Below are 24578 nucleotides of genomic sequence, written 5' to 3' on the forward strand. Positions count from 1 at the left end.
ACTCATGGTGTGGGCTTAGAATGGCCGAACCACTCATTGTGTGGGCGAGGCACAACTCCTGGCTGAGTTGTTTTGCCTTCGTACGTCCTCGGGTATTTTGGCTCTAACTCTCTCGTCCGATCTCGGAATGAGATGATTCAAGATGCGTTAGAAAGCTGACGAAGAGACTTACAATGTTGAATAGCCAAGCCACTCATGGTGTGGTCTTACAATGGCCGAGCCACTCATTGTGTGGGCGAGACACAACTCCTGGCTGAGTTGTTTTGCCTTCGTACGTCCTCGGGTATTTTGGCTCTAACTCTCTCGTACGATCACGGAATGAGGTGATTCAAGATGCGTTAGAAAGCTGACGAAGAGACTTACAACTTTCAATGGGCCGAGCCACTCATGGTGTGGGCTTACAATGGCCGAGCCACTCATTGTGTGGGCGAGACACAACTCCTGGCTGAGTCGTTTTGTCGTTTCATGTGTCACGTTGACTCGTATGCTTCACCGACTTGCATCATAAATTTTGTTAAGTTGGAGGTGAATGGTGAACGTGTTGGCCACTTGGTGGTGGCCGGTGAGCACGCGGGCCATCTAGCGTTGGCCGTTTTGTTTCATGCATTGGTCGGCGTCAGATAATTCGGATAACGACGTTCGTCATCTTCTCTCCATCTCGAGCTGTGTGTGGATACCTATAGGCATTTTTCGATGCCTACAGATAAGATTGTTCACGGGGAAAATCGTTTTTGTTAATATCATTGTTTTCTTATGCAATAGTTTATCGGTTTTCATTGAAGTCATTGTTCCTTATGCAATAGTTTATCGGTTACAAAAGATCCGGTCTTTTTATAAGATCCGGTTACAACAAAATCAAAGGAAAAAAAATTACAACTTTCCTTTTCTCGAACAAATCGCAAGATCCTGTTTTGCGGTCTCTTGCTTGTGTGGGTTCTTTGCCTACGCCGGGGTTAATCCGTGGACCACCGCGTGATCTTGATCTGGTCGGATCTACACGGTATGATGGGTGTTATTTCACGAAGGAAATAACAGCCGGGGGTACTATTTCACCAAGGAAATAATAGCCTTTAGTAATCGAAATCGACCAAGCGAAATATTTCATAAAGGAAATAACAGCCGAGGGGATTATTTCGCAAAGGAAATAATAGCCCTAAGTAATCAAAATCGACCAAGCGAAATCGATACTCTTCTTGGGATCAAAAACCAAGTTTTGATCCGGAGGATGACCGTGTAGATCTAAGATCTGATCTCTCTCGAACTCCTGCCTTATTTGGCGTGGATGATCGCCAAGAACCAGATCTGAAAAGTCCGAGTCTTCAAAGCTCCAGAGCTCCAACCTTTTTTTAGTAATCCGGCAGAGTTTCACCTCCAAAAGTTCCAAGTCCCTCAAACAATGAGCCTAGGGGTCGAGGCACTCATTGTGTGGGCGAGGCACAACTCCTGGCTGAGTTGTTTTGCCTTGTGAGTGTCTCGGGTATTTTGGCTCTAACTCTCTCGTCCGATCTCGGAATAAGATGATTCAAGATGAGTTAGAAAACTGACGTAGAGACTTACAACTTTTATGTTTTGAGTTTCTCCAGAATCAAATCACATCATGACTGAAATATTAGTTCTTTGTGCAAGCCACCAAATGGTGGCTCGGCACTGTGCGAGCCAGTTCGTACGTCCTCGGGGATTTTGGCTCTAACTCTCTCGTCCGATCTCGGAATGAGGTGATTCAAGATGCGTTGGAAAGCTAGAGAAGAAACCTACAACTTCCAATGGCCGAGACACTCATAGTGTGGGCTTACAATGGCCGAGCCACTCATTGTGTGGGCGAGACACAACTCCTGGCTGAGTCGTTTTGCCGTTTCGCGTGTCACGTTGACTCGTATGCTTCACCGACTTGCATCATAAATTTTGTTAAGTTGGAGGTGAATGGTGAACGTGTTGGCCACTTGGTGGTGGCCGGTGAGCACGCGGGCCATCTAGCATTGGCCGTTTTGTTTCATGCATTGGTCGGCGTCAGATAATTCGGATAACGACGTTCGTCATCTTCTCTCCGTCTCGAGCTGTGTGTGGATACCTATAGGCATTTTTCGATGCCTACAGATAAGATTGTTCGTGGGGAAAATCTTTTTTGTTGATGTCATTGTTTTCTTATACAACAGTTTATCGGTTACAAAAGATCCGGTCTTTTTATAAGATCCGGTTTCAACAAAATCAAAGGAAAAAAAAATTACAACTTTTATTTTCTCGAACAAATCGCAAGATCCTATTTTGCGGTCTCTTGCTTGCGTTGAAGGTTGCAATGATTGTTCCTTAGCCTGAATCGCCGCTTCAGACTTCGGCCTCCATACTTGGCGGATTGGTGGCGGCTTCTTGGCCACTTCCTTCTGCAATCTTCTACGGGATTCTTGGACTTGAGCCCGTGCCTGCGCTAAAAGTGCGCGGCGCTTGTGAATGCGCTCATCAAGTGTTGAACGATTCCGTTTGACACGGATCCATTCATTCGTTGGCGGCTTGGAGGAGCTGCCATTCATTGTTTGTTGAGGCTGTTTGCCTCTCCTGCTCTTCAGATCCGCGTTATAGCGGATTCCATCAGTGGACTCCATTGCCTTCGCGAATTGCTACGCCAGGCGTTGACGTCGCCTCTAGCGGGCTCTCTTTAAGAGAGTTACTACTCCCTCAGCGGCGGAGGCATTGGCGAGAACAGATTTGACCTGGTTGGAGGTCGGTGGAGCTTCACCCGATGCAACTTTAGCATCAATTGGGGTGAGATCTTCGTTGGTATTCTGCACTTCTTCGTACCAACGGACTTTTCTCCTGGAGGAGAACTTCTTGGACTTGAGGGGGGAGGTGGATCCGGATGAGGATGACAGATACTCCTCGAACTTTTGTTGATCGAATTCATACTCGACCTCCTCCTCGACCGGGATCAAGATCTGCAGCTGCGACGCAACGATCTCAGCAGCGAGATCGGTGGCTCCCACTGTGGTCGTCAGATTGTTCACGGGAAAAATCGTTTTTGTTGATGTCATTGTTTTCTTATGCAACAGTTTATCGGTTACAAAAGATCCGGTCTTTTTATAAGATCCGGTTACAACAAAATCAAAGGAAAAAAAAATTACAACTTTCCTTTTTCTCGAACAAATCGCAAGATCCTGTTTTGCAGTCTCTTGCTTGTGTGGGTTCTTTGCCTGCGCCGGGGTTAATCCGTGGACCACCGCGCAATCTTGACGGGTGCTATTTCACAAAGGAAATAACAGCCGACGGGATTATTTCGCCAAGGAAATAATAGCCCTAAGTAATCGAAATCGACCAAGCGAAATCGATACTCTTCTCGGGATCAAAAACCAAGTTTTGATCCGGAGGATGACCGTGTAGATCTCAGATCTGATCTCTCTCGAACTCCTGCCTTATTTGACGTGGATGATCGCCAAGAACCAGATCTGAAAAGTCCGAGTCTTCAAAGCTCCAAAACTCCGAAGTTCAGTTCTCAATCCAGCAGAGTTTCGCCTCAAAAAAGTCCAACCTCTTAAACAATGAGCCTAGGGGTCTATTTATAGGCTCCTCAAACCAGATTGGGCTCAATACTGGGCCCAGATCTGGTGGCACGGCCAGAGTGGCTCGCCTGGCCGAGACACTTGTGAGTATCTCGGGTATCTTGGCTCTAACTCTCTGTCCGATCTGCGGAATGAGATGGATTCGAAGATGCAGTTAGAAGATGACGATAGAGACTACATCTTTCTGTTTTAATGTTTCTCCAGCATCAAATCACATCATAACTGAAATATCAGTTCTTTGTTGTGCGAGCCACCAATGGGTCGCTCGTGCAGCCATTTCTCGTGCAAGCCCAGTTCTACCGTCACTCGGTTTTTCGGCTCTAACCTCTCTCGCCGATCCTCGATGAGGTGATTCAAGAGCGTTGGAAAGCTGGAGAGAAACCTACAAACTTCAAATGGCCGAGCTCACTCATGGTCTATATGCCACCTCTTTGTGTGAGCCACCAAATAGTGGCTCGCAGCCTCGCGAGCAGTTCATACCATCTCTGGTAATTTTGGCTCTAACTCTCTCGGTCCAACACATCTCGGAATGAGATGATTCAAGATTGCGTTAGAAAGCGACGAAGAGACTTACAACTTTCAATAGCCGAGCCACTCATGGTGTGGGCTTTACAATGGCCGAGCCACTCATTGAGTGAGCCACTTAATATGTGGGCTCGCACCTCGTCGGAAAGCCGCATTCATAACCATCTCGGGTATTTTGGCTCTAACTCTCTCGTACGATCTCGGAATGAGATGATTCAAGATGCGTTAGAAATCTGACGAAGAGACTTACAACTTTCAATGGCCGAGCCACTCATGGTGTGGGCTTACAATGGCCGAGCCACTCATTGTGTGGGCGAGACACAACTCCTGGCTGAGTCGTTTTGCCATTTCGCGTGTCACGTTTACTCGTATGCTTCACCGACTTGCATCATAAATTTTGTTAAGTTGGAGGTGAATGGTGAACGTGTTGGCCACTTGGTGGTGGCTGGTGAGCACGCGGGCCATCTAGCGTTGGCCGTTTTGTTTCATGCCTTGGTCGGCGTCAGATAATTCGGATAACGACGTTCGTCATCTTCTCTCCGTCTCGAGCTGTGTGTGGATACCTATAGGCATTTTTCGACGCCTACATACACGGGTCAGTTCGGGTCAACCCTAATTTACCCATCTAATAAACGGGTCAGTTCGGTTTGACTCATTTATGACTCGACCCATATAACTCGAGCCATACCTAATATAAACGGGTCGGGTCGGATCGGGTTGATGGGTCGGGTTATAATTTGCCACCCCTACGTTTAATCAAGTTTATTCTAAAACTTGGCTAAGTTAGTTTGAAGTTTAAAGCTCCTTATTTTAAAGTAATATTACTTTGATTGTACATTTTTGATACAGTGCCATCAATATGTCTCATTCCAAATTACAGATTTAATAATGACATGACTCATGAAATTACACTACTTTGTAACTCTCTTCGTTTCTTAATTCTTTATTTCTTCTCCATCATGTATAGGTAAATGAGTCTCGTCTCAATGAAGACCTGGACCAGGTGTGGGAGGTGCTTGCAGAACCAATACAAACAATAATTCCTGACAGTGCACTGCACTTCCCTTTAGACTGTAAGCGTCTATGGTTAAATCTAGAATAATTCAGATATATAATAGCAAAAACTGAATAGAAAACTAAAGTGCAGTAATTTAAAATTTTCCAACTCATCTGCTGTGCGTTTGTAAAACGCTGTGGTTATAGCATTATTTGGCCTACTCAAGTGCAATGATCCCAAGGCCAAATTGCTTCCAGGAACAGCAGTCCAGTACTTTGGTGTGCACCGACCCAGTACTATCAAGATGTACTCGATCTATAAGGTAAAGATCTCATCGATCTATCAGGCAAAGATCTCCTCGATCTATAAGACAAAGATCTCCTCGATCTATAAGACCTTCTCGGTCTAGGCACTCTTCCTACGAGCACATGCTATTCTACAACATATATATCTGTATATATTGATTGTTATTTTTGGAATGAAATTTCCTTAAGGATTTGGGGTCTATTTATAGCGTTTGGGAAAATACTATGTACTAATAAAATTATAATATTTTACTATGCTCGTAGGATCCACGTCTTAAATTTTCTTCAGTGTGGCCCATAACTTTTGACAAAAAATTGAAAACATGGGCTTCTGCAGTAGCCCATGTGATTGTTGAAAAAAATTCAACATAGACTTTATTATGACTGCTTTTGTATAATTTTTTTCTGCTTTTGTTGGTTATATGATGTAATATCAAAGGTCTGCTTGTATGTTGTATTGTTTTTGAAGGTTTTATATAGGACATCTAATTCCACCTCCCCTAGCATTTTCACTATATGTTGGGGAAAGATGACAGTCCAAGAGAGGGGTATTTTCACTCGAAAACAAATAAAATATAATTACATTAAGTCTCAATGATGGTCTAGTTACAAACTATTATTCTAGCATTCCTTCTTAAGCTGGAAGAGCATATAGACCTGTCATTTTTAGCTAGTTAAATCTAAGCAAAAAATTCTCTTCCCCTTCCTCCCTCCCAACCCCCCCAAAATAGGTACTGTTTTAGCGAAATCGTTACCTATCTGTCTAAATTGACATGTGAAGTGACATTTTGCTCAATATCATTTCATAATGAAGTGACAATCAACCTTTATATGCTTCCTATTCTCTTGAGATTTAGTTTGTACCATTGGCAATATACGCCAGAACCTGATTATTAAGATGTATTTCCATAGCCTGAGGTAGAAACACACCTATCTCCTGATGAATGTATTTAATCAACATAATCCCTCCAGCAGCGAGAGCCATAAATTGATAATCAACTTTAGCAATAAATCATGGCACGATAGTCTACTTCATCATGAGATCACCATATTCCTCCAATAAAAGTACAATATCTACCAACGAGACACTATCAAGAGTATCATTTGCTCAATCAACATCAAAATAACCAATAATATTAAAGAATAAAAGAGACCCTTGTTGCTGATGGACTCTATCTCGTTAATTTTCTTACATTAGGTTATGCACAGATACAACGTCCCAGAGGCATATGAGAAGCTGAAGGATCTCACCAGAGAAAGAGTTGTTAGCAAGGAGAGCATTCAAAAGTTCACTAATGGCTTGCAATTGCCAGAAGAAGCAAAGAGCGTTCTCTTGAATTTGACTCCTCAGTCATACATTGGAGAAGCAGAGCAGTTGTCTAAGTCTATCGATGATCATGTGGATTTGGTGAATAGGTTTAGGCTTTTATAGCCGTTGAAACAAACGTTGAATGAACGAGATGAAAATTTTACTAATTGAACTATTTGTGGTTCATGTTACTTCCCCTTTGCATTTTCGTTATGAGCAAAGGCAGGTTATACCACAAACCGTTTGTGTTTGTATTATTGTGTAAGCTTGCAAGGGTAAATTAACAAAAGGAAAACGAAATTGAATAATCTTGTAGCATTGTTGGGTGATATTTATACAAGTGCAATCAGTTTCATTTGGTTCTTTTACTAATGGCCTGGAGGAAGAAAATTGGAAGCAGGAGGCTTCAAATACTAGAAATGGATTCTGGTGAAGCAACACGAGTATGCTTCCATGTATTGCTAAGTTCATTGTATTCTCCTTGTGTCAATTGTATTTTATATTCTCCTGGTACTTGTATTTGTGATCAACATATAGGAATCAGAATGCTTTGGCTGTTATATTGTAAGTCGGGGGATTTGAATATTGGATTTATGCCCCCATGAAGGTTTTTCCCCCTTGTGTCAATTGTCTCCTTGATAGTTTGTTTTCATTTGAAATACTTGAAGTTTGTTTACCTCGACACTTATATTTATATTGATTTTTGGTTGCTACCCCTTCCGCAGGATGCAATAGTAGTTCTTGTTTATGCGATTTGAACAATATTCTTGTAAAGATAATCCAGATCCAAAAAATACAGTTGCTTCTCTAATTACATCAAAATATGCAAAATCAACATCTAAATATGCAAAAACAAAAATCACTTACAAAAATCACTCAAGTTCTTTCTCTAATGTGCCTCAAAAGAGTATAGTTTGCTTCGAACTCGAAGAGTAAATAGTTGGCAAAACCTATTGATAGTAAAAAATTTATTATTCTGTTGAATTTCGTGATAGCTGTTATATCAAGTTTTTCTCATTACTACTTGAATTAACTTAAGTTTTATCAGCTTAATATTCTGTTCTTTTATCAGAAATAGTGCCTATAGCTTGGGATCTCATGCAACTATTATTATGATAAGTATGAAGAGTTTTGAGAAATGAAAAAAAGAGAAAAAAGGAAAAAAAGAAAAGAAAAATGAGCTATTTGTACAGCAATAAGCAAGCGGCCGTACAAAAAACAGCCTGATTATATGTACCGCTACCACCCAAATACTCTTAGCGTCTTTAATATTTATGAATGTTAACACTGGTGATTCTTAACAATACATTCATCATAAGATTTTGCTGACGTGACAATGATCTGACCCTGCCATGTTCAGCAAAAAATTAGTGAAATCACAAGTTCAACATACACATTTGTATGAAACTTATAACTATTTTTTGCAAACATGGCAGCCATGTGATCTCCTCAATAATATTTTACAGAAATTTGAAAAAGAACATAGATTGATGACAATGATAATATTAATTACTGTGGTTGACGACTTCTAAATATTAATGATCCAAAAATCTATATGCATTATTAGATTATCCATCATTTACCTACCTTTTAAGGAAAATATCTGATGAACTGAACCTAACCTCCACAGGAAACACGTATAAAATGAATCAAGGCGCTCACTCCTCGTTCTCTCCGATTCCTTAAAAAAGGCGGCTCCTTTTCCCGCTCCACTAAACCTCGAACAAATTCCCCCCTAAAAAATCTAGGGTTAGGGTTTCGATCTCGTCTGTCACTCCAGGGAAAAGCTATTATCACCCCCTCGAGCCCCGTTTGCTTTCTTGCCGCACTTTTCCTCCTCTCCCTCTTCATCTTCGATCAGCATACGATCATGCCAGCTAGGGTTTCGGATTCAGCCCACCCCTCCTCGGCGATTCGAACTACTTAGGGTTTCGTTGAGCAGTTCAGAAGGAGTCACGACTACGAAAGTAAAGATTTACATTCCCGGTTTCCTAGCTGGGGAATTTTCACGAACACAAGCCATGCCTTTTATTGACTACATGCTTGTTTTTTGCTTTTTTGTGATTATTTTGTTGCTAAGTTTTCTTAAATCTCATATACTATAATCTTGAAATGTTTCTCAAAAGAGGCATCTTTTGAAATTTTGATTAAAGATAGGATTTTTTATAAGTTTACGGGAGGGAATATTTTGGGATAGAGCATAAAACTTTTAGTAAATAATAAATATCATATGCTATAGGTCACTTTTTCTTCTTCTTCTGAATTTGTAATGTAGGGCTTCCACTATTGTATTTTAAAATTCAGGTTCTTAATTTTTTTAAATAAATTGAGATGATCCTTTGGCAGTCCTTAATTTATAGTGAGCTATATTCAATCCAATAATTGGGCTTATGAATCTTCAATGATGGTTAAGTTTGATCCGAAATGATCTAATTTTTTTGGTGATCCTTTTTCTTCAAATTTCCTCATATTTGGACAACTGGTTGAATATGTTTTGGTTGTGTGAACTTTAATATTTTAGATGGAGCATCATCGTAAAGAGAAGGTTGTTGATCTTGAGTCTTTTAGCATTATGTCTCTATCATCTTTAGATGGCGATATTTGCAGAAAGTCAAGGATTTGCACCCATTCTTTAGTGAATATGGGTTAATCCGTTACCATGTAATGGTCGAGGTAACTTTCATTCAATTATCCTATAAGAATACATATTTAATAAGTGCTTTTTTATTCAACACCAGTGAACAGTGTTAGTCTTACATTATGTTTTTTTAAGAATAATGGTTTCATATTTAAATGTAGATTTTATAATGATTTTTGTAGTGAATGATAAAGAATTGTTTCTGGTAAAGAATGAAGAAACTGTGGTTGTTGATTGGATATCCTTGTTTGTCTGGTTTACAAATCATAATATGTCTCAGGTATTTAGATAAAAGGTTTAAAGCCTTAGTTAGCTCAAAAGGTTTAAAGTTGTGCCTAAAATGTTCTGTGAACCATTGGGATATTTATATTTGACATGCATATCTAACAATAGCACCCCCTCTTCTAATAAATTTGCATATGATGTAGTATTATCAGTTTCTGTATGAGTCCATCAAACATTGTTTATTTAGGTCATGCTTATTAGTGTGCTTTCTTTTTCAATCTGACAAAACGTCCAGCCTCTGCTTTGATATAGGTAGCAGTCTTCATTAAAACTTGTCATAGTGTAGTCATGTCTTGGGTAATGGAGAAAGAGGTAACTTACAAGTAAAAAAGGTTTACCTCTTTCTCCATTACCCATCAAGATCTGACAAAGCTGGCCACTGTAGTTATATTTTCATGTTGGCTACTTAGTGCAAAATGCTAATCTGAAGCGATTCTTTTTAGGTAAAATGGTTACTAAAATAAACAGAAATACCTGAAATCAAGGAGCTTCAAAACTTTAGCGAGAATGCCAGGTCTTATTTAGAAAGTATAGTTAGTGGCTTCAGCAAAGCTGATGCTCTGGAAGTGAAAAAGATTGAAAAAGTAACTAACCACGATGTTAAGGTAGTGGAATACTTCTTGAAACAAAAATGTTAATCCAATGCTTAGATTGCTGAGGTGAGTTTTTGATGTTCCTTGTTGTGGGTACTCTATGCTTCCTCTTTTTATAACTACGATTAACTGTCATTTCAAAGATTTCATTTGATGCCTAATATTTGACATCAGATTCTACAAAATTCTTTTTTAACTACTGGTGTTTTTCCATTTTGCTTGTACATCAGAGGATATAAATAATTTAGCCCAAGCATTGACACTGAAGGTGGCGTTCAACACTGTCATATTTCCTGTGATGATTGAGTTGTTAAATGCAATATGCAAATTAGCGAAGGAAAATGCTCATATCTCCATGTTGTCTCGCACTCATGGACATGTATTTTCAGTTCTAGATGAGAGGCAACTCTTGTTATAACGGAATACCAACTTTTTGTTGATTAGATGTTATCTACAAAAACTTTAATGATATATAAGCATAATTGAAAATCTTATATTTCCCTTTTATTTGTGTTTACATATAGAAGGACATAGTTTATTGTATATATTGATTTAAAAAAATAATAAGAAGCTATTAGACTAAGAAAATGCAGAGAATGCTTCAAGGAAAAAGAAAAATTCTTTTTCATTTCCATGAACTAATTTATTTAGTAATCCTAAATTCTTAATGAAATTTATCCCAAATGGAGAAGGGATGCAACTGAAAGGAGCACGTTTAGAGAAGGATTAGAGAAGTAGGAGTACTCAAAGAAAAACAAAGTACTCTTGGGTTTAAAAAGTTAAACTTAATCTAAGGTGCACAGGGTAATATTCCACTAAGAATTTTTCCCTAATGTCCTGGTGGTGGATTTTTTTTTGGTTGAAATAACTCAAAGATTTCTGGCTGGTCATTTCGGTGAATTTTATATAAAATTAAGCTTTTTTCAGGGGGGGTAGGGGGCATATATAGAAATAATTAAATAATGATTACATGCTGAAACTCTAGAATTTTCTACATGAGCTAACACATCATGTATAATTACTGGTTTGATAATGATTATACTGTCTATCTTCGTTCATATATGTTTGCAAGACATGTTCTACATTCCTTTCTTCCAGAGTTTTTAGCTTGATGCTACAAAATAAATTGAATGGAACCTTTTTAATCGGAAGGTTAAAAATAATATAATCATGTCTTTGTTTCTTATTTAGTTCTACATCAGAAAATGAGTGAGAAGTTACGTTGCTTAGATATGTATGCCCAAGGCTCAAGTGTAACACGGCTAGTTGATTTTATCAGTAGGTTGAGCCAAACATGTTACGCTTGGTGGGTCCCACGGCTTATACTGCACCAATGGGCCCGACGGCCCGAGGAGTGACAAATTGTATTATAGCAGTTGCGAGTCAGAAGTGTGGAACTAAGTGCTATGCGGGGTTAAGTGCTATATTGCTTGAGTGCGGTGGGAGTCACCTCTAGAGTCCACATAACCTAGTGATACCGGGATGTGCCAATTGTGATGTCACGGTGAAGACATCACTTATGTAAGGTGGGGTGTTTGTGACACTCCTATTTAGTCCAACATCAGGAAATGAGTGAGAATTTAAGTGGCTTAAATTATTTAAGTGTAACATCGGTTAGTCGATTTTGGTAGTCGATTGAGCCAAACAACACGTTACACTTGTTGGGTCCTACGGCTTGTACTGCACCAATGGGCCCGTCTGGCTAGGGCGTGACATGGCCAATATTAGAAGCGAACATATACTAAGTTGATCGCTCAAAGCAGCTAAAATATTATATTGATAATTTTTATCGTTATGCTACAGGAATAAATGATTTGCTTTTGTAATAGGTTTATGTGGCTTAGTTCTGATAACTTCTAACTTCCTTTGTAGTCTGCTTCACCCACTACTTTGGGAAAGGAGATGGCAAATTTTACTTACAGACTAAGTGAAGTAGGGAAGACCTTTACAGAAGTGCAAATATTGGGCAAGTGTGCTGGAGCTGTTGGAAACTACAATGCACATAAAGTTGCATGTCCTGATATTGAATGGCTTGCAGCTGAGTTTGTGACCTTTTTGGGGTTAGGTTTCACCCCTTACGTGACACAGGCATGTTTATTTACTTCTACTACTTTTCTCTTTGCAAGGTTTTACCTATCTGATTCATTTTAGCTTGATGGATTTTTTTTGCGTAATTAAGTAGTGCATAGATGATTTTGATATGGTTTTTTCTTTGCGGATGACTTGGACAAGTTTCATTAATGGGAGGAGTACTTTATTTGTACTTTTTTGACACTGCTGCTTGTATTCATTGTTCTCTGCTTGAACTAGTTTACTAGTAAACAGTCCTCGTGAAGATTTAGGCAACTATACAAACTGTAAAAGTGTATAACTAATAAAGCCTCAGGATTTTCTTTAATATGAGTTTTGCAATCGACTCAGGTGACAGAAATGTAGGTTTTTTTTTGCCATTTCACATTTCAAGAGTTTACAAAAGGTGATTCATATAGTAAGTAGATACTATCATGTGCATGCTTGATAATAAGTAGATACACTTGCAGGTTATCCATCTATCTTGGAATTATAGTACATCAATTAGCCTATTCTACACCAACCAGTTAGTGCATAAATAATAATGGAATTGCAGTGCCAGCTAATAATTTTGTTGAGTTTGTGTTGTCTGAAAGGTTACATCAGTGTGGCCTATAAATGGGATGGCACTTGACTTGCATGCATACTCTCTATCTGAGCCTGTTGCTTGCTCCGTATACATATTGAGCCGCATGACTATATCGCAAAGCTTTTCAATGCAGTTGTTCAGTTTAATAACATCCTGACTGATTTTGATTGGGGATATATGGAGCTATATTTCGTTAGGTTATTTTAAACAGGTAACTTTCTTATGCTTGACCACTATACCCCTAAAAATATTAGGACCTATTTTAGCTCCCAAACTTCCAATTTGGAACTAAACGATTTCATGATAATTTTGCTTTCCAGATGACCAAGGCTGGGGAGATTGGATCTTCAACTATGCCTCATAAAGTTAATCCCATTGATTTTGAGAATAGTGAGGGCAACTTGTGTTTGGCTAATGCTATTTTATCTGCTAGCTCTCAGCTCGAAATTGCCCATCTCTCGTATGCAGGTGTGTATCATTTACTTTTCCATCTTTATTCATGGTTCTTGAGGAGTACCTAGGTTCTCCAGCTTCCCGCAGCTCGCCAGGTCGCATAGCACATCTGGCACCCATTTCCTCCCCCTTCTCTAACCTCCACTTATCGTCCTCTGATCTTGTGCGTACGAGTGGAACCGTGACCGATCTCAACCGTTGAAATGCTGGCTCGCTGTCGATGAGGGCCGAGACGCGACCGACCGCACCGGAGGCGCTGGACCTGGCGGGAAACTGGGGGTAGAGGGAAGAGGAGAGAGAGGAGAAGGAGGAGGATGAAGACGACGAAGATGATCATAATATTTGGAGTTTGCAACCCATTTAGAATTAAACGGGTCGGTATTGGGTTACACGGGTCAGTTCGGGTCAACCCTAATTTACCCATCTAATAAACGGGTCAGTTCGGGTTGACCCGTTTATGACCCGACCCATATAACTCGATCCATTCCTAATATAAACAGGTCGGGTCGGGTCGGGTTAATGGGTCGGGTCATAATTTGCCACCACTATATTTAATCAAGTTTACTTTGAAACTCACCCAAATTAGTTTGAAGTTTAGAGCTCATTATTTTAAAGTAATAATACTTTGATTATACATTTTTGATACAGTGCCATCAATATGTCTCATTCCAAATTACATATTTAATAATGACATGACTCATGAAATTACACTGCTTTGTAACTCTCTTCGTTTCTTAATTCTTTATTTCTTCTCCATCATGTGTAGGTAAAAGAGTCTTGTCTCAATGATGACTTTGACCAGGTGTGGGAGGTGCTTGCAGAACAAATACAAATAGTAAGTCCTGACAGTGTACTGCACTTCCCTTTAGACTATTAGCGTCTATGGTTAAATCTGGAATAATACAGATATATAACAGCAAAAACTGAATAGAAAACTAAAGTGCAGTAATTTAAAATTTTTCAACTCAACTGCAGTGCATTTGTAAAACACTGTGCTTAAAGGGGTGGCAAATGGGTCGGGTTGGGTCGGGTTAACAAATGAGTCAATGCTATCCGACCCATTTATTAAACGGGTTACCCGACCCGACCCACATAACCCGAATGACCCATTTATCAAATCTCAGTTCAATATCGTGGATACTATATAGATCAAGATGAAATTCTTTTGACTCTTTCGACAATCACGAGTCAAAATATGCAACACTGCTACATAGATTGTACAAGAGATTGACCCTTTTAATAAACAATCCTAATTAAGGATTAGGTTGCCGTTTATTCACAGTATTACAAACCACGGTCCCCGCCTTTTTGGCCTTCGCCTCACTCCGGCGACCCCCCAATCCTTCTGATCCTCGCAAGACATAAAAGTCAAAACCGGACAGAACCGAGGCTTTAGAAAAAAACCAGCGCACTCCCAGGCTGACCTCTGGCCTCTGGCCCTTCAACCCCGCAATGTAGTTCCTCCTTAGATCCAGAGCTCTGCTCTTGACCAGATCCCAGTAGCTTTCCCCATCGAGGTGAAGTCGTTTCCCGACAGCGACAGGTTCTCCAGCTTCCCGCAGCTCGCCAGGTCGCATAGCACATCTGGCACCTATTTCCTCCCCCTTCTTTAACCTCCACTTATCCTCCTCTGATCTTGTGCGTACGAGTGGAACCGCAACCGATCTCAACTGTTGAAATGCTGGCTCGCTGTCGATAAGGGCCGAGACGCGACCGACCGCACCGGAGGCGCTGGACCTGGCGGGAAACTGGGGGTAGAGGGAAGAGGAGAGAGAGGAGAAGGAGGAGGATGAGGACGACGAAGATGATCTTAATATTTGGAGTTTACAACCCATTTAGAATTAAACGGGTCGGTATTGGGTTACACGGGTCAGTTCGGGTCAACCCTAATTTACCCATTAAACGGGTCGGTATTGGGTTACACGGGTCAGTTCGGGTCAACCCTAATTTACCCATCTAATAAACGAGTCAGTTCGGGTTGACCCGTTTATGACCCGACCCATATAACTCGATCCATTCCTAATATAAACAGGTCGGGTCGGGTCAGGTTAATAGGTCGGGTCAGAATTTGCCACCACTATATTTAATCAAGTTTACTTTGAAACTCACCCAAATTAGTTTGAAGTTTAGAGCTCATTATTTTAAAGTAATAATACTTTGATTATACATTTTTGATACAGTGCCATCAATATGTCTCATTCCAAATTACATATTTAATAATGACATGACTCATGAAATTACACTGCTTTGTAACTCTCTTCGTTTCTTAATTCTTTATTTCTTCTCCATCATGTGTAGGTAAAAGAGTCTTGTCTCAATGATGACTTTGACCAGGTGTGGGAGGTGCTTGCAGAACAAATACAAATAGTAAGTCCTGACAGTGTACTGCACTTCCCTTTAGACTATTAGCGTCTATGGTTAAATCTGGAATAATACAGATATATAATAGCAAAAACTGAATAGAAAACTAAAGTGCAGTAATTTAAAATTTTTCAACTCAGCTGCAGTGCATTTGTAAAATGTTGTGCTTAAAGCATTATTTGGCCTACTCCGGTGCGAGGATCCCAAGGCCAAACTGCTTTCAGGAATAGCAGTCCAGTACTTTAGTGTGCAACAACCCAGTACTGTCAAGATCTCCTCGATCTATAAGGTAAAGTTCTCCTCGATCTATCAGGCAAAGATCTCCTCGATCTATAAGACAAAGATCTCCTCGATCAATCAGGTAAAGATCTCCTTGATCTTTCAGACAAAGATCTCCTCGATCTATCAGACCTTCTCGATCTAGGTACTCTTCCTACGAGCACTAGCTATTCTACAACATATATATATATGTATATATTGATTGTTATTTTTAGAATGAATTTTCCTTAAGGATTTGGGGTCTATTTATAGCGTTTGGGAAAATATTATGCACTAATAAAATAATAATATATGTATATATTGATTGTTATTTTTAGAATGATTTTTCTGCTTTTGTTGGTTATATGATGTAATATCAAAGGTCTGCTTGTATGTTGTATTGTTTTTGAAGGTTTTATATAGGACATCTAATTCCACCTCCCCCAGCATTTTGACTATATGTTGGGAAAGATGACAGTCCAAGAGAGGGGTATTTTCACTCGAAAACAAATAGAATATAATTACATTATGTCTCAATGGGACTATGATCCTCTCCTAATGAAAATCTCCAAATATCTCCTAATAAGGAGATCCTAGCCTTTCATTTTCATCATGACCTTTCATTTTCCCACCCATCCTTGTGGGTCCCACTCCCAATTCTTCATAAAACTCAATAGGAAATATTAGGTATTAGGAGAGGATCCCAATTCCATTTTTAGCTAGTTAAAGCAAAGCAAAAAATTCCCTTCCCCTTCCTCATCCCCCCCCCTTAAAAAAAAAGGTAATGTTTTAGGGAAACCGTTACCTATTTGTCTGAATTGACATGTGAAGTGACATTTTGCTCAATATCATTTCATAATGAAGTGACAATCAACCTTTATATGCTTCCTATTCTCATGAGATTTAGTATGTACCATTGGCAATATACGCCAGAACCTGATTATTAAGATGTATTTCCATAGCCTGAGGTAGAAACACACCTATCTCCTGATGAAGGTATTTAATCAACATAATCCCTCTAGCAGCGAGAGCCATAACTTGATAATTAACCTTAGCAATAAATCATGGCACGATAGTCTGCTTCATCGTGAGATCACCATATTCCTCCAATAAAAGTACAATATCTACCAACGAGATACTATCAAGAGTATCATTTGCTCAATCAACATCAAAATAACCAATAATATTAAAGAATAAAAGAGACCCTTATTGCTGATGGACTCTCTCTTGTTTTCTTGCATTAGGTTATGCACAGATACAACGTCCCAGAGGCATAGTAGCAGTCATCATTAAAACTTGTCATAGTATAGTCATGTCTTGGGTAATGGAGAAAGAGGTAACTTACAAGTAAAAAAGGTTTACCACTTTCTCCAATACCCATCATGATCTGACAAAGCTGGCCACTGTAGTTATTTTCAGGTTGGCTACTTAGTGCAAAATGCTAATTTGAAGAGATTCTTTTTTAGGTAAAATGGTTGCTAAAATTATCAGAAATACCTAAAATCAAGGAGGTTCAAGCTTTAGCGAGAATGCCAGGTCTTATTTAGAAAGTATAGTTAGTGGCTTCAGCAAAGCTGATGCTCTGGAAGTGAAAAATATTGAAAAAGTTATTAGCCCTTATGTTTTGATGATGTTTTACAACCACCATTATCGGTACTAATAGCTTATTGAGTGCAAATATAGTAAATTCATTTATCAAGCTTGTTAGTACCATTTATGGAGGATTGGATGGAATATACGCTACAACGATGATATCCAAAGGAGGAGGAGGCATAATGATGAAGCAATGTTATTTCAAGAACAATAAATTCAAATAAAAGCTTCATCCAAACTCAAGCTATATCAAGACTCAAGAATTGCATTCTATATGAGGATATTAGCTAGTTTTTATTTTCTCTCTAGTGCTAGAATGTAGGCAAAGAGTTATTGATTTTACTTGAAGCTATTGGGATATCACACACAAGTTTTCATACTTATGTTTTTAAGCGTTTTTCATAAAATACTATTTCTTACAAGTATGAGGACCTATTTGGTTTTTAAGCGTTTTTCATAAAATACTATTTCTTACAAGTATGAGGACCTATTTGCAAAATTCCTTTTCCAAACAATTTGTTTTTAGTATTAAAAACATTTTTGCAAAGTTTCACAATTTTCAGAAGTCAAATGAATATTTTACAAATTGTTAAAGTATGTCAAATTCAGTATTTTAGAATGTATCAGAATGCGGTCGACCGCACCTGTGTTCATTCGTCAGTGGGCAGCAGAGAGTTTGTCGGTCGACCGGTGCGGTCAATCGAAGAGCTCGAGATTTCCATCGGTCGACCGGACCGGTCGACCGAAGAAGTCTCTGCTTGTTTTCTAGTTTTCAGATCTGGCTCGCGGTCGACCGAAATTTCGGTCGGTCGACCGACGGTCCTTTTTCAACGGTCTTCAGCTGGGTTCCTGTGCCGACTGTACACAATCTTTGGCACAGTCTGCTGAAAGATTGTTTCTTCTTTGGGGAGATTAGGTTAAGATTTTGAAATGGGTTGTTTCTCCTATAAAAACCCTCACTCTTCTTCTTCCTCAATGCCCTAACTTTTGCAAAAACAAGAGACGCTGTTTTTTTTCTGAGCTATATTTTCAAAACCTGTTTCTCTGAGTTTTTGTGTGTGTTCACTTCCCAGATTCAATGTGTTCTTTCTGTTTGCCATATGTACTTTGTAAAGAGAGAGTCTTGCACCATTTCTACTTTCTTGTGAGTGTGATCTTGTGTAGATCAACTGTGAGGGAGTGTGATCTAGTGAGATCAACTGTGTAGTGTGAGATCGTGAGGGAATCGCAGTGTAGATGAAGTTCCGGCTTCCAAACCGGGTTGTGTAGTGGATTTCTCCTCGAGAGTGGGGAGCGGGGACGTAGGTTAGCGGACCGAACCTCGTTAACACATTGCGCGTCAAAGGATAACGATTCCTAACCCTAACTCATCTACTTTGATTGCATTAGAATATTGTGGTTTGCTTGTATTAATTTTTATTGCATAATTAGAGCCTCTTGACCCTAATCACCCCCCCTCTATGGTCCAACAATTGGTATCAGAGCAAGGTCTCTATATTAGTTTTAGGTTTAACCGCCTTAGAGAAAAGATCTAATGGAGGCTTCTTTGAATATGCATATGTTAGAAGGACAATCCACCACTAGACCACCACTCTTCACCGGAAGTAATTTTGCCTATTGGAAGGCTAGGATGAGAATTTATCTTCGTTGCATTGATCTTGACATCCTAGAGCTCATAAAAAAGAAATATGTAGAGAAGTCCAAAGTCGGGAACATGACCGATGGAGAAAGGCACCAAGCCAATCTCAATGCTAAGGCTATGAACGCCTTATTTTGTGGTCTTTCCCCCAATGAATACAATAGAGTTTCCACGTGCGCAACCGCATACGAAATTTGGGTAAAATTATGTGTCACACATGAAGGAACCCCCCAAGTTAAGGAATCTAAGATTAGTGGACTTATGCATGATTATGACCTATTTAAAATGCTTCCTAATGAATCCATTGATGCTATATTTTCCCGTTTTACTAATATCATTAATGAATTACATGATCTTGACAAGCATTTGTCTATTCAAGAGATGAACTATAAGATACTTCGTTCTTTGACTCCGGCATGGGAGCCCAAAGCTACGGCCATTGAGGAAGCTCATGACCTTACTACTTTAGCTCTCGACAGCCTCATCGGAAAACTCAAGGTGCATGAGAAGAAGCTCAAGGGGAAGGAGAAGGAGGAAGTGCCATCACGGGAAGTTGAGGAGCCATCACCAAAGTTAAAGACCATAGCTCTCAAAGGAGCTAGTGATAACTCCTCTTCGTCATCGGATAGTGAAGTTGATTTTTCTAGAGAAGTGGCTTATCTCTCTAGAAGAATCTCTAGACTCATAAAAATGAATAAGAAATTTAACGCCCGATCTAACAATAAATTTTCCTCACATGTAGGTAAATGTTTTGAGTGCAATGAACCGGGTCACATCGCTAAGGATTGCCCCAAGCTCAAGAAGAAGTACATGAAGTACAAGAATAAGAAGGCTATGTATGCCGGATGGGAAGAATCCGAACCAAGTGATTCGGATAGTAATGAAGAAGGAGCCAAACTTGCTCTTCATGACCCCAATATTTGTTTCATGGTAAATGAACAAGAGGTAATATCTGAGGCCGAAAGTGAATCTTTCTACATGCAATGTGACATAGCTACGGCTTTAGAAGAGTTGAACTTTGAATTTAAGAGAATGTCTAAAGAATACTCTTCTTTTAAAAAGTTGCATGCTTCTTGTGATAATAAGCTAGAACAATTAACAACTTCTCTTGCACTAAAAGATGAATTGCTAATATCAAAGATTGAAAGACTAGAAATTGAGAGAGGTAGGACTAGACCCACTCATGCTTATGCTAATTATCATCATCATGGTAGAAATAGGTTTTATGGTTCTCACACTCATACATACAAAAGAAATTTTGTGTGCACATATTGTATGAGACATGGACACATTTCTACTTATTGTAGGATTAAAGACAACCATGATTTTTATGGAATGATATGGGTATCCAAAGGTACCAAGACTACTAACCATCAAGGACCCAAGACTTGGGTACCTAAAGCCACTATATCTTCATCTTCATCTTTTGTAGGGAGCATCACGGCAACGACGTAAGGAGATGTGGTACCTTGATAGTGGTTGCTCACATCATATGACGGGCAACAAAGAGTTATTTGCAACCCTATCAAGGATTGAAGGAGGCAATGTCTCCTTCGGTGGAGGTGAGAAAGGTAAAATTATTGGTATTGGTTCTATTGGTAAGAAACCTTCACCCGTTATTGAAGATGTTTATTTGGTTAATGGTTTGAATCATAATCTTCTTAGCATTAGCCAATTGAGTGATAAAGGTTTTGATATTTCCTTTAAACCGGATAAATGCATCATTAGTATGGATGGAAAAATTATTTTTATTGCTAATCGCAAATCTAATGTATACAATTTTGAGATGAATGAACTAGTGAATCAAGATGTGAAGTGCTTTACGGCAATTGATGAAAATCCTTGGATTTGGCATAAGAGACTTAGACATGCAAATATGGAGTTAATATCAAAATTGTCTAAGAGAAATCTTGTAAAAGGGTTACCTAGCTTGCACTTCATCAAAGATACAATATGTGAGGATTGTGCCAAAGGTAAACAAATAAAATCTTCTTTCAAATCCATCAATGAGGTATCGACTTCTAAACCTTTGCAATTACTTCATCTTGATTTATTTGGTCCTATGCGTGTTACCTCTCTTGAAGGCAAACACTATGTATTTGTGATTATTGATGATTTTTCTCGTTTTACATGGACAATATTTATTGCAAAGAAAAATGAATGTTTTGAAGAATTTGCTAATCATGTCAAAAGAATTAAAAATAAAAAAGATTTGAAAGTTGTTAAAATAAGAAGTGATCATGGTGGTGAATTTTAAAATGAATTTTTCTATGATTTTTGTGCTCATCATGGTATAACTCATATGTTTTCCGCTCCTAGAACACCACAACAAAATGGTGTTGTTGAACGGAAAAATCGCACCATACAAGAGATGGCACGCACTATGCTAAACTCATTTGATTTGCCAAAATATCTTTGGGCGGAAGCCGTTAATACGGCTTTCCATGTCTTAAATCGTGTTTTGATTAGACCAAAGCTTAAGAAAACTCCTTATGAACTTTATTACGGAAAAACTCCTTTTATTGGTTATTTTCGTATCTTTGGTTGCAAATGTTTTATTTTAAATACAAAAGATCACCATGATAAATTTGATTCTAAAATTGATGTTGGTATTTTCTTGGGTTATGCACCTCGAAGTAAGGCTTATAGGGTCTTCAATAAATAAAGTCTCGTTGTTGAAGAATCTATAAACGTTACTTTTGATGAGACTAATGTTGGTTCTCAAGTTGTTTTACCTAGGAAAGATGATGATGATGATATTGAGGGAGGATGTGGATAGCTCCAATGATCATGAACAAATTGAACTTCCTAATGCTTGGAAATTCGCATCAAACCATCCAAAGGAACAAATTATTAGGAGCCCTTCACAAGGAGTTATTACTCGCTCAAAAGCCTTGAGTGAGTGTGGTAATGTTGCATTCTTATCTCAACTAGAACCTAAAAAGATTAATGATGCTTTAAATGATGAATTTTGGGTTTTGGCTATTCATGAAGAACTAAATAATTTTCAAAGAAATGATGTTTGGAAGTTAGTTCCTAGACCTAACAATGCTAGTGTTATTGGTACTAAATGGGTTTTTAGAAACAAACTTGATGAACATGGCATTGTTACTAGGAATAAAGCTCGTTTGGTTGCCCAAGGATACAATCAAGAGGAGGGCATAGACTATGATGAAACCTTTGCACCGGTTGCAAGGTTGGAATTTATTAGGATGTTTTTGGCATTTGCTAGCTTTAAAATTTTTAAATTATTTCAAATAGATGTTAAAAGTGCCTTTTTAAATGGTTTCATAAAAGAGGAAGTATATGTTGAGCAACCCCCCGGTTTCATAGATCATGTTTTGCCAAATCATGTTTACCGGGTTCAAAAAGCTTTATATGGGTTGAAACAAGCTCCTAGAGCTTGGTATGCTCGCCTCTCTAGTTTTCTTGTTGAAAATGGTTTTTAAAAAGGAACAATTGATAACACTCTTTTTGTGAGAAAAATAAAAAATGATTTCATTTTAGTTCAAATATATGTGGATGACATCATTTTCGGTGCTACTAACGAATCTTTGTGCAAGGAATTCTCTAAAGTTATGCAGGATCACTTTGAGATGAGTATGATGGGAGAGCTTACATTCTTTCTCGGGCTCCAAGTCAAGCAAACTAAGGATGGGATCTTCATTTCACAAAGCAAGTATGCGAAGGAATTGGCTAAGAAATTCAATTTGGAGAATTCTAAGCATGCGCCTACTCCCATGAGTACTAGTGTTAAGCTTGATGCGGATGAGAGTCATGAAGATGTGGACCAAAAACTATACCGAGGTATGATAGGTAGTCTTCTTTATCTTACCGCTAGTAGACCCGATATTATGTTTAGTGTGTGTTCATGTGCACGTTTTCAAGCATCTCCTAAAGCATCTTATTTAATTGCGGTTAAAAGGATCATTAAATATGTTAATGGAACTTTTAATCTTGGTTTATTTTATCCAAAAAGCACCTCTTTTGATTTATATGGTTTTTGTGATGCCGACTTTGCCGGATGTAAGGTAGATCGCAAGAGTACTAGTGGAACATGCCAATTCTTAGGAAATTCACTTGTTTCTTGGGCTTCCAAGAAACAAAATTGTGTTGCATTGTCCACTACGGAAGCGGAATACATTGCCGCCGGCTTATGTTGTGCTCAAGTTTTATGGATGAAACAAAGCTTAGTTGACTATGATTTGAATTTTCAAAATATTAAAATCTGTTGTGATAACACAAGTGCTATAAATATTTCCAAAAATTCGGTTATGCATTCTAGAACCAAGCATATTGATGTGCGCCATCATTTCTTACGTGATCATGTAGAGAGACGAGATGTATCCCTAGTCTTTGTTGACACAAAATCTCAATTAGCGGATATATTTACTAAGCCTCTTGGAGAGGATGATTTTTGTCGTATAAGAAATGGCTTGGGCTTATGCAATATGTGATAGTTCTACATTGCTCGCTTCTTTTGGTTGCATTTTTTTTTGGCATGCATATCTATTTACCCCATTTTTGATGGTGACAAAGGGGGAGAGAAATCTCCTCATTTGTTGCATATACTTAGGGGGAGCTCATAGATAGGGGGAGCACCTATCTATAAGCTATTTTTATTTTTGCTCTTATATAATGGTTGGTTGTCATCATCAAAAAGGAGAAGATTGTTAGCCCTTATGTTTTGATGATGTTTTACAACCACCATTATCGGTACTAATGGCTTATTGAGTGTAAATGTAGTAAATTTATTTATCAAGCTTGTTAGTGCCATTTATGGAGGATTGGATGGAATATACGCTACAACGATGATATCCAAAGGAGGAGGAGGCATAGTGATGAAGCAATGTTATTTCAAGAACAACAAATTCATATAAAAGCTTCATCCAAACTCAAGCTATATCAAGACTTAAGAATTGTATTCTATGTGAGGATATTAGCTAGTTTTTATTTTCTCTCTAGTGCTAGAATGTCAGCAAAGAGTTATTGATTTCACTTGAAGCTATTAGGATATCACACACAAGTTTTCATACTTATGTTTTCAAGTGTTTTTCATAAAATACTATTTCTTACAAGTATGAGGATCTATTTGCAAAATTCCTTTTCCAAACAATTTGTTTTTAGTATTAAAAACATTTTTGTAAAGTTTCATAATTTTCAGAAGTCAAATGAATATTTTACAAATTGTTAAATATGTCAAATTCAGTATTTTAGAATGTATCAGAATGCGGTCGACCGGACCGGTCGACCGTACCTGTGTTCATTCGTCAGTGGGCAGCAGAGAGTTTGTCGGTCGACCGGTGCGGTCGACCAAAGAGCTCGAGATTTCCATCGGTCGACCGGACCGGTCGACCGAAGAAGTCTCTGCTTGTATTCTAGTTTTCAGATCTGGCTCGCGGTCGACCGAAATTT

General features: G+C 38.7%; 2 pseudogenes; both read left to right on the forward strand.

Annotated features, from left to right (window-relative positions):
- Window positions 1–6807, forward strand: part of LOC109845946 — a 77276-nt pseudogene extending 70469 nt beyond the window's left edge.
- LOC109845947 overlaps window positions 7056–24578 on the forward strand; it is a 30320-nt pseudogene continuing 12797 nt past the window's right edge.

Source organism: Asparagus officinalis, chromosome 6 (assembly GCF_001876935.1).
Source record: "Asparagus officinalis chromosome 6, Aspof.V1, whole genome shotgun sequence".
Taxonomy (NCBI): domain Eukaryota; kingdom Viridiplantae; phylum Streptophyta; class Magnoliopsida; order Asparagales; family Asparagaceae; genus Asparagus; species Asparagus officinalis.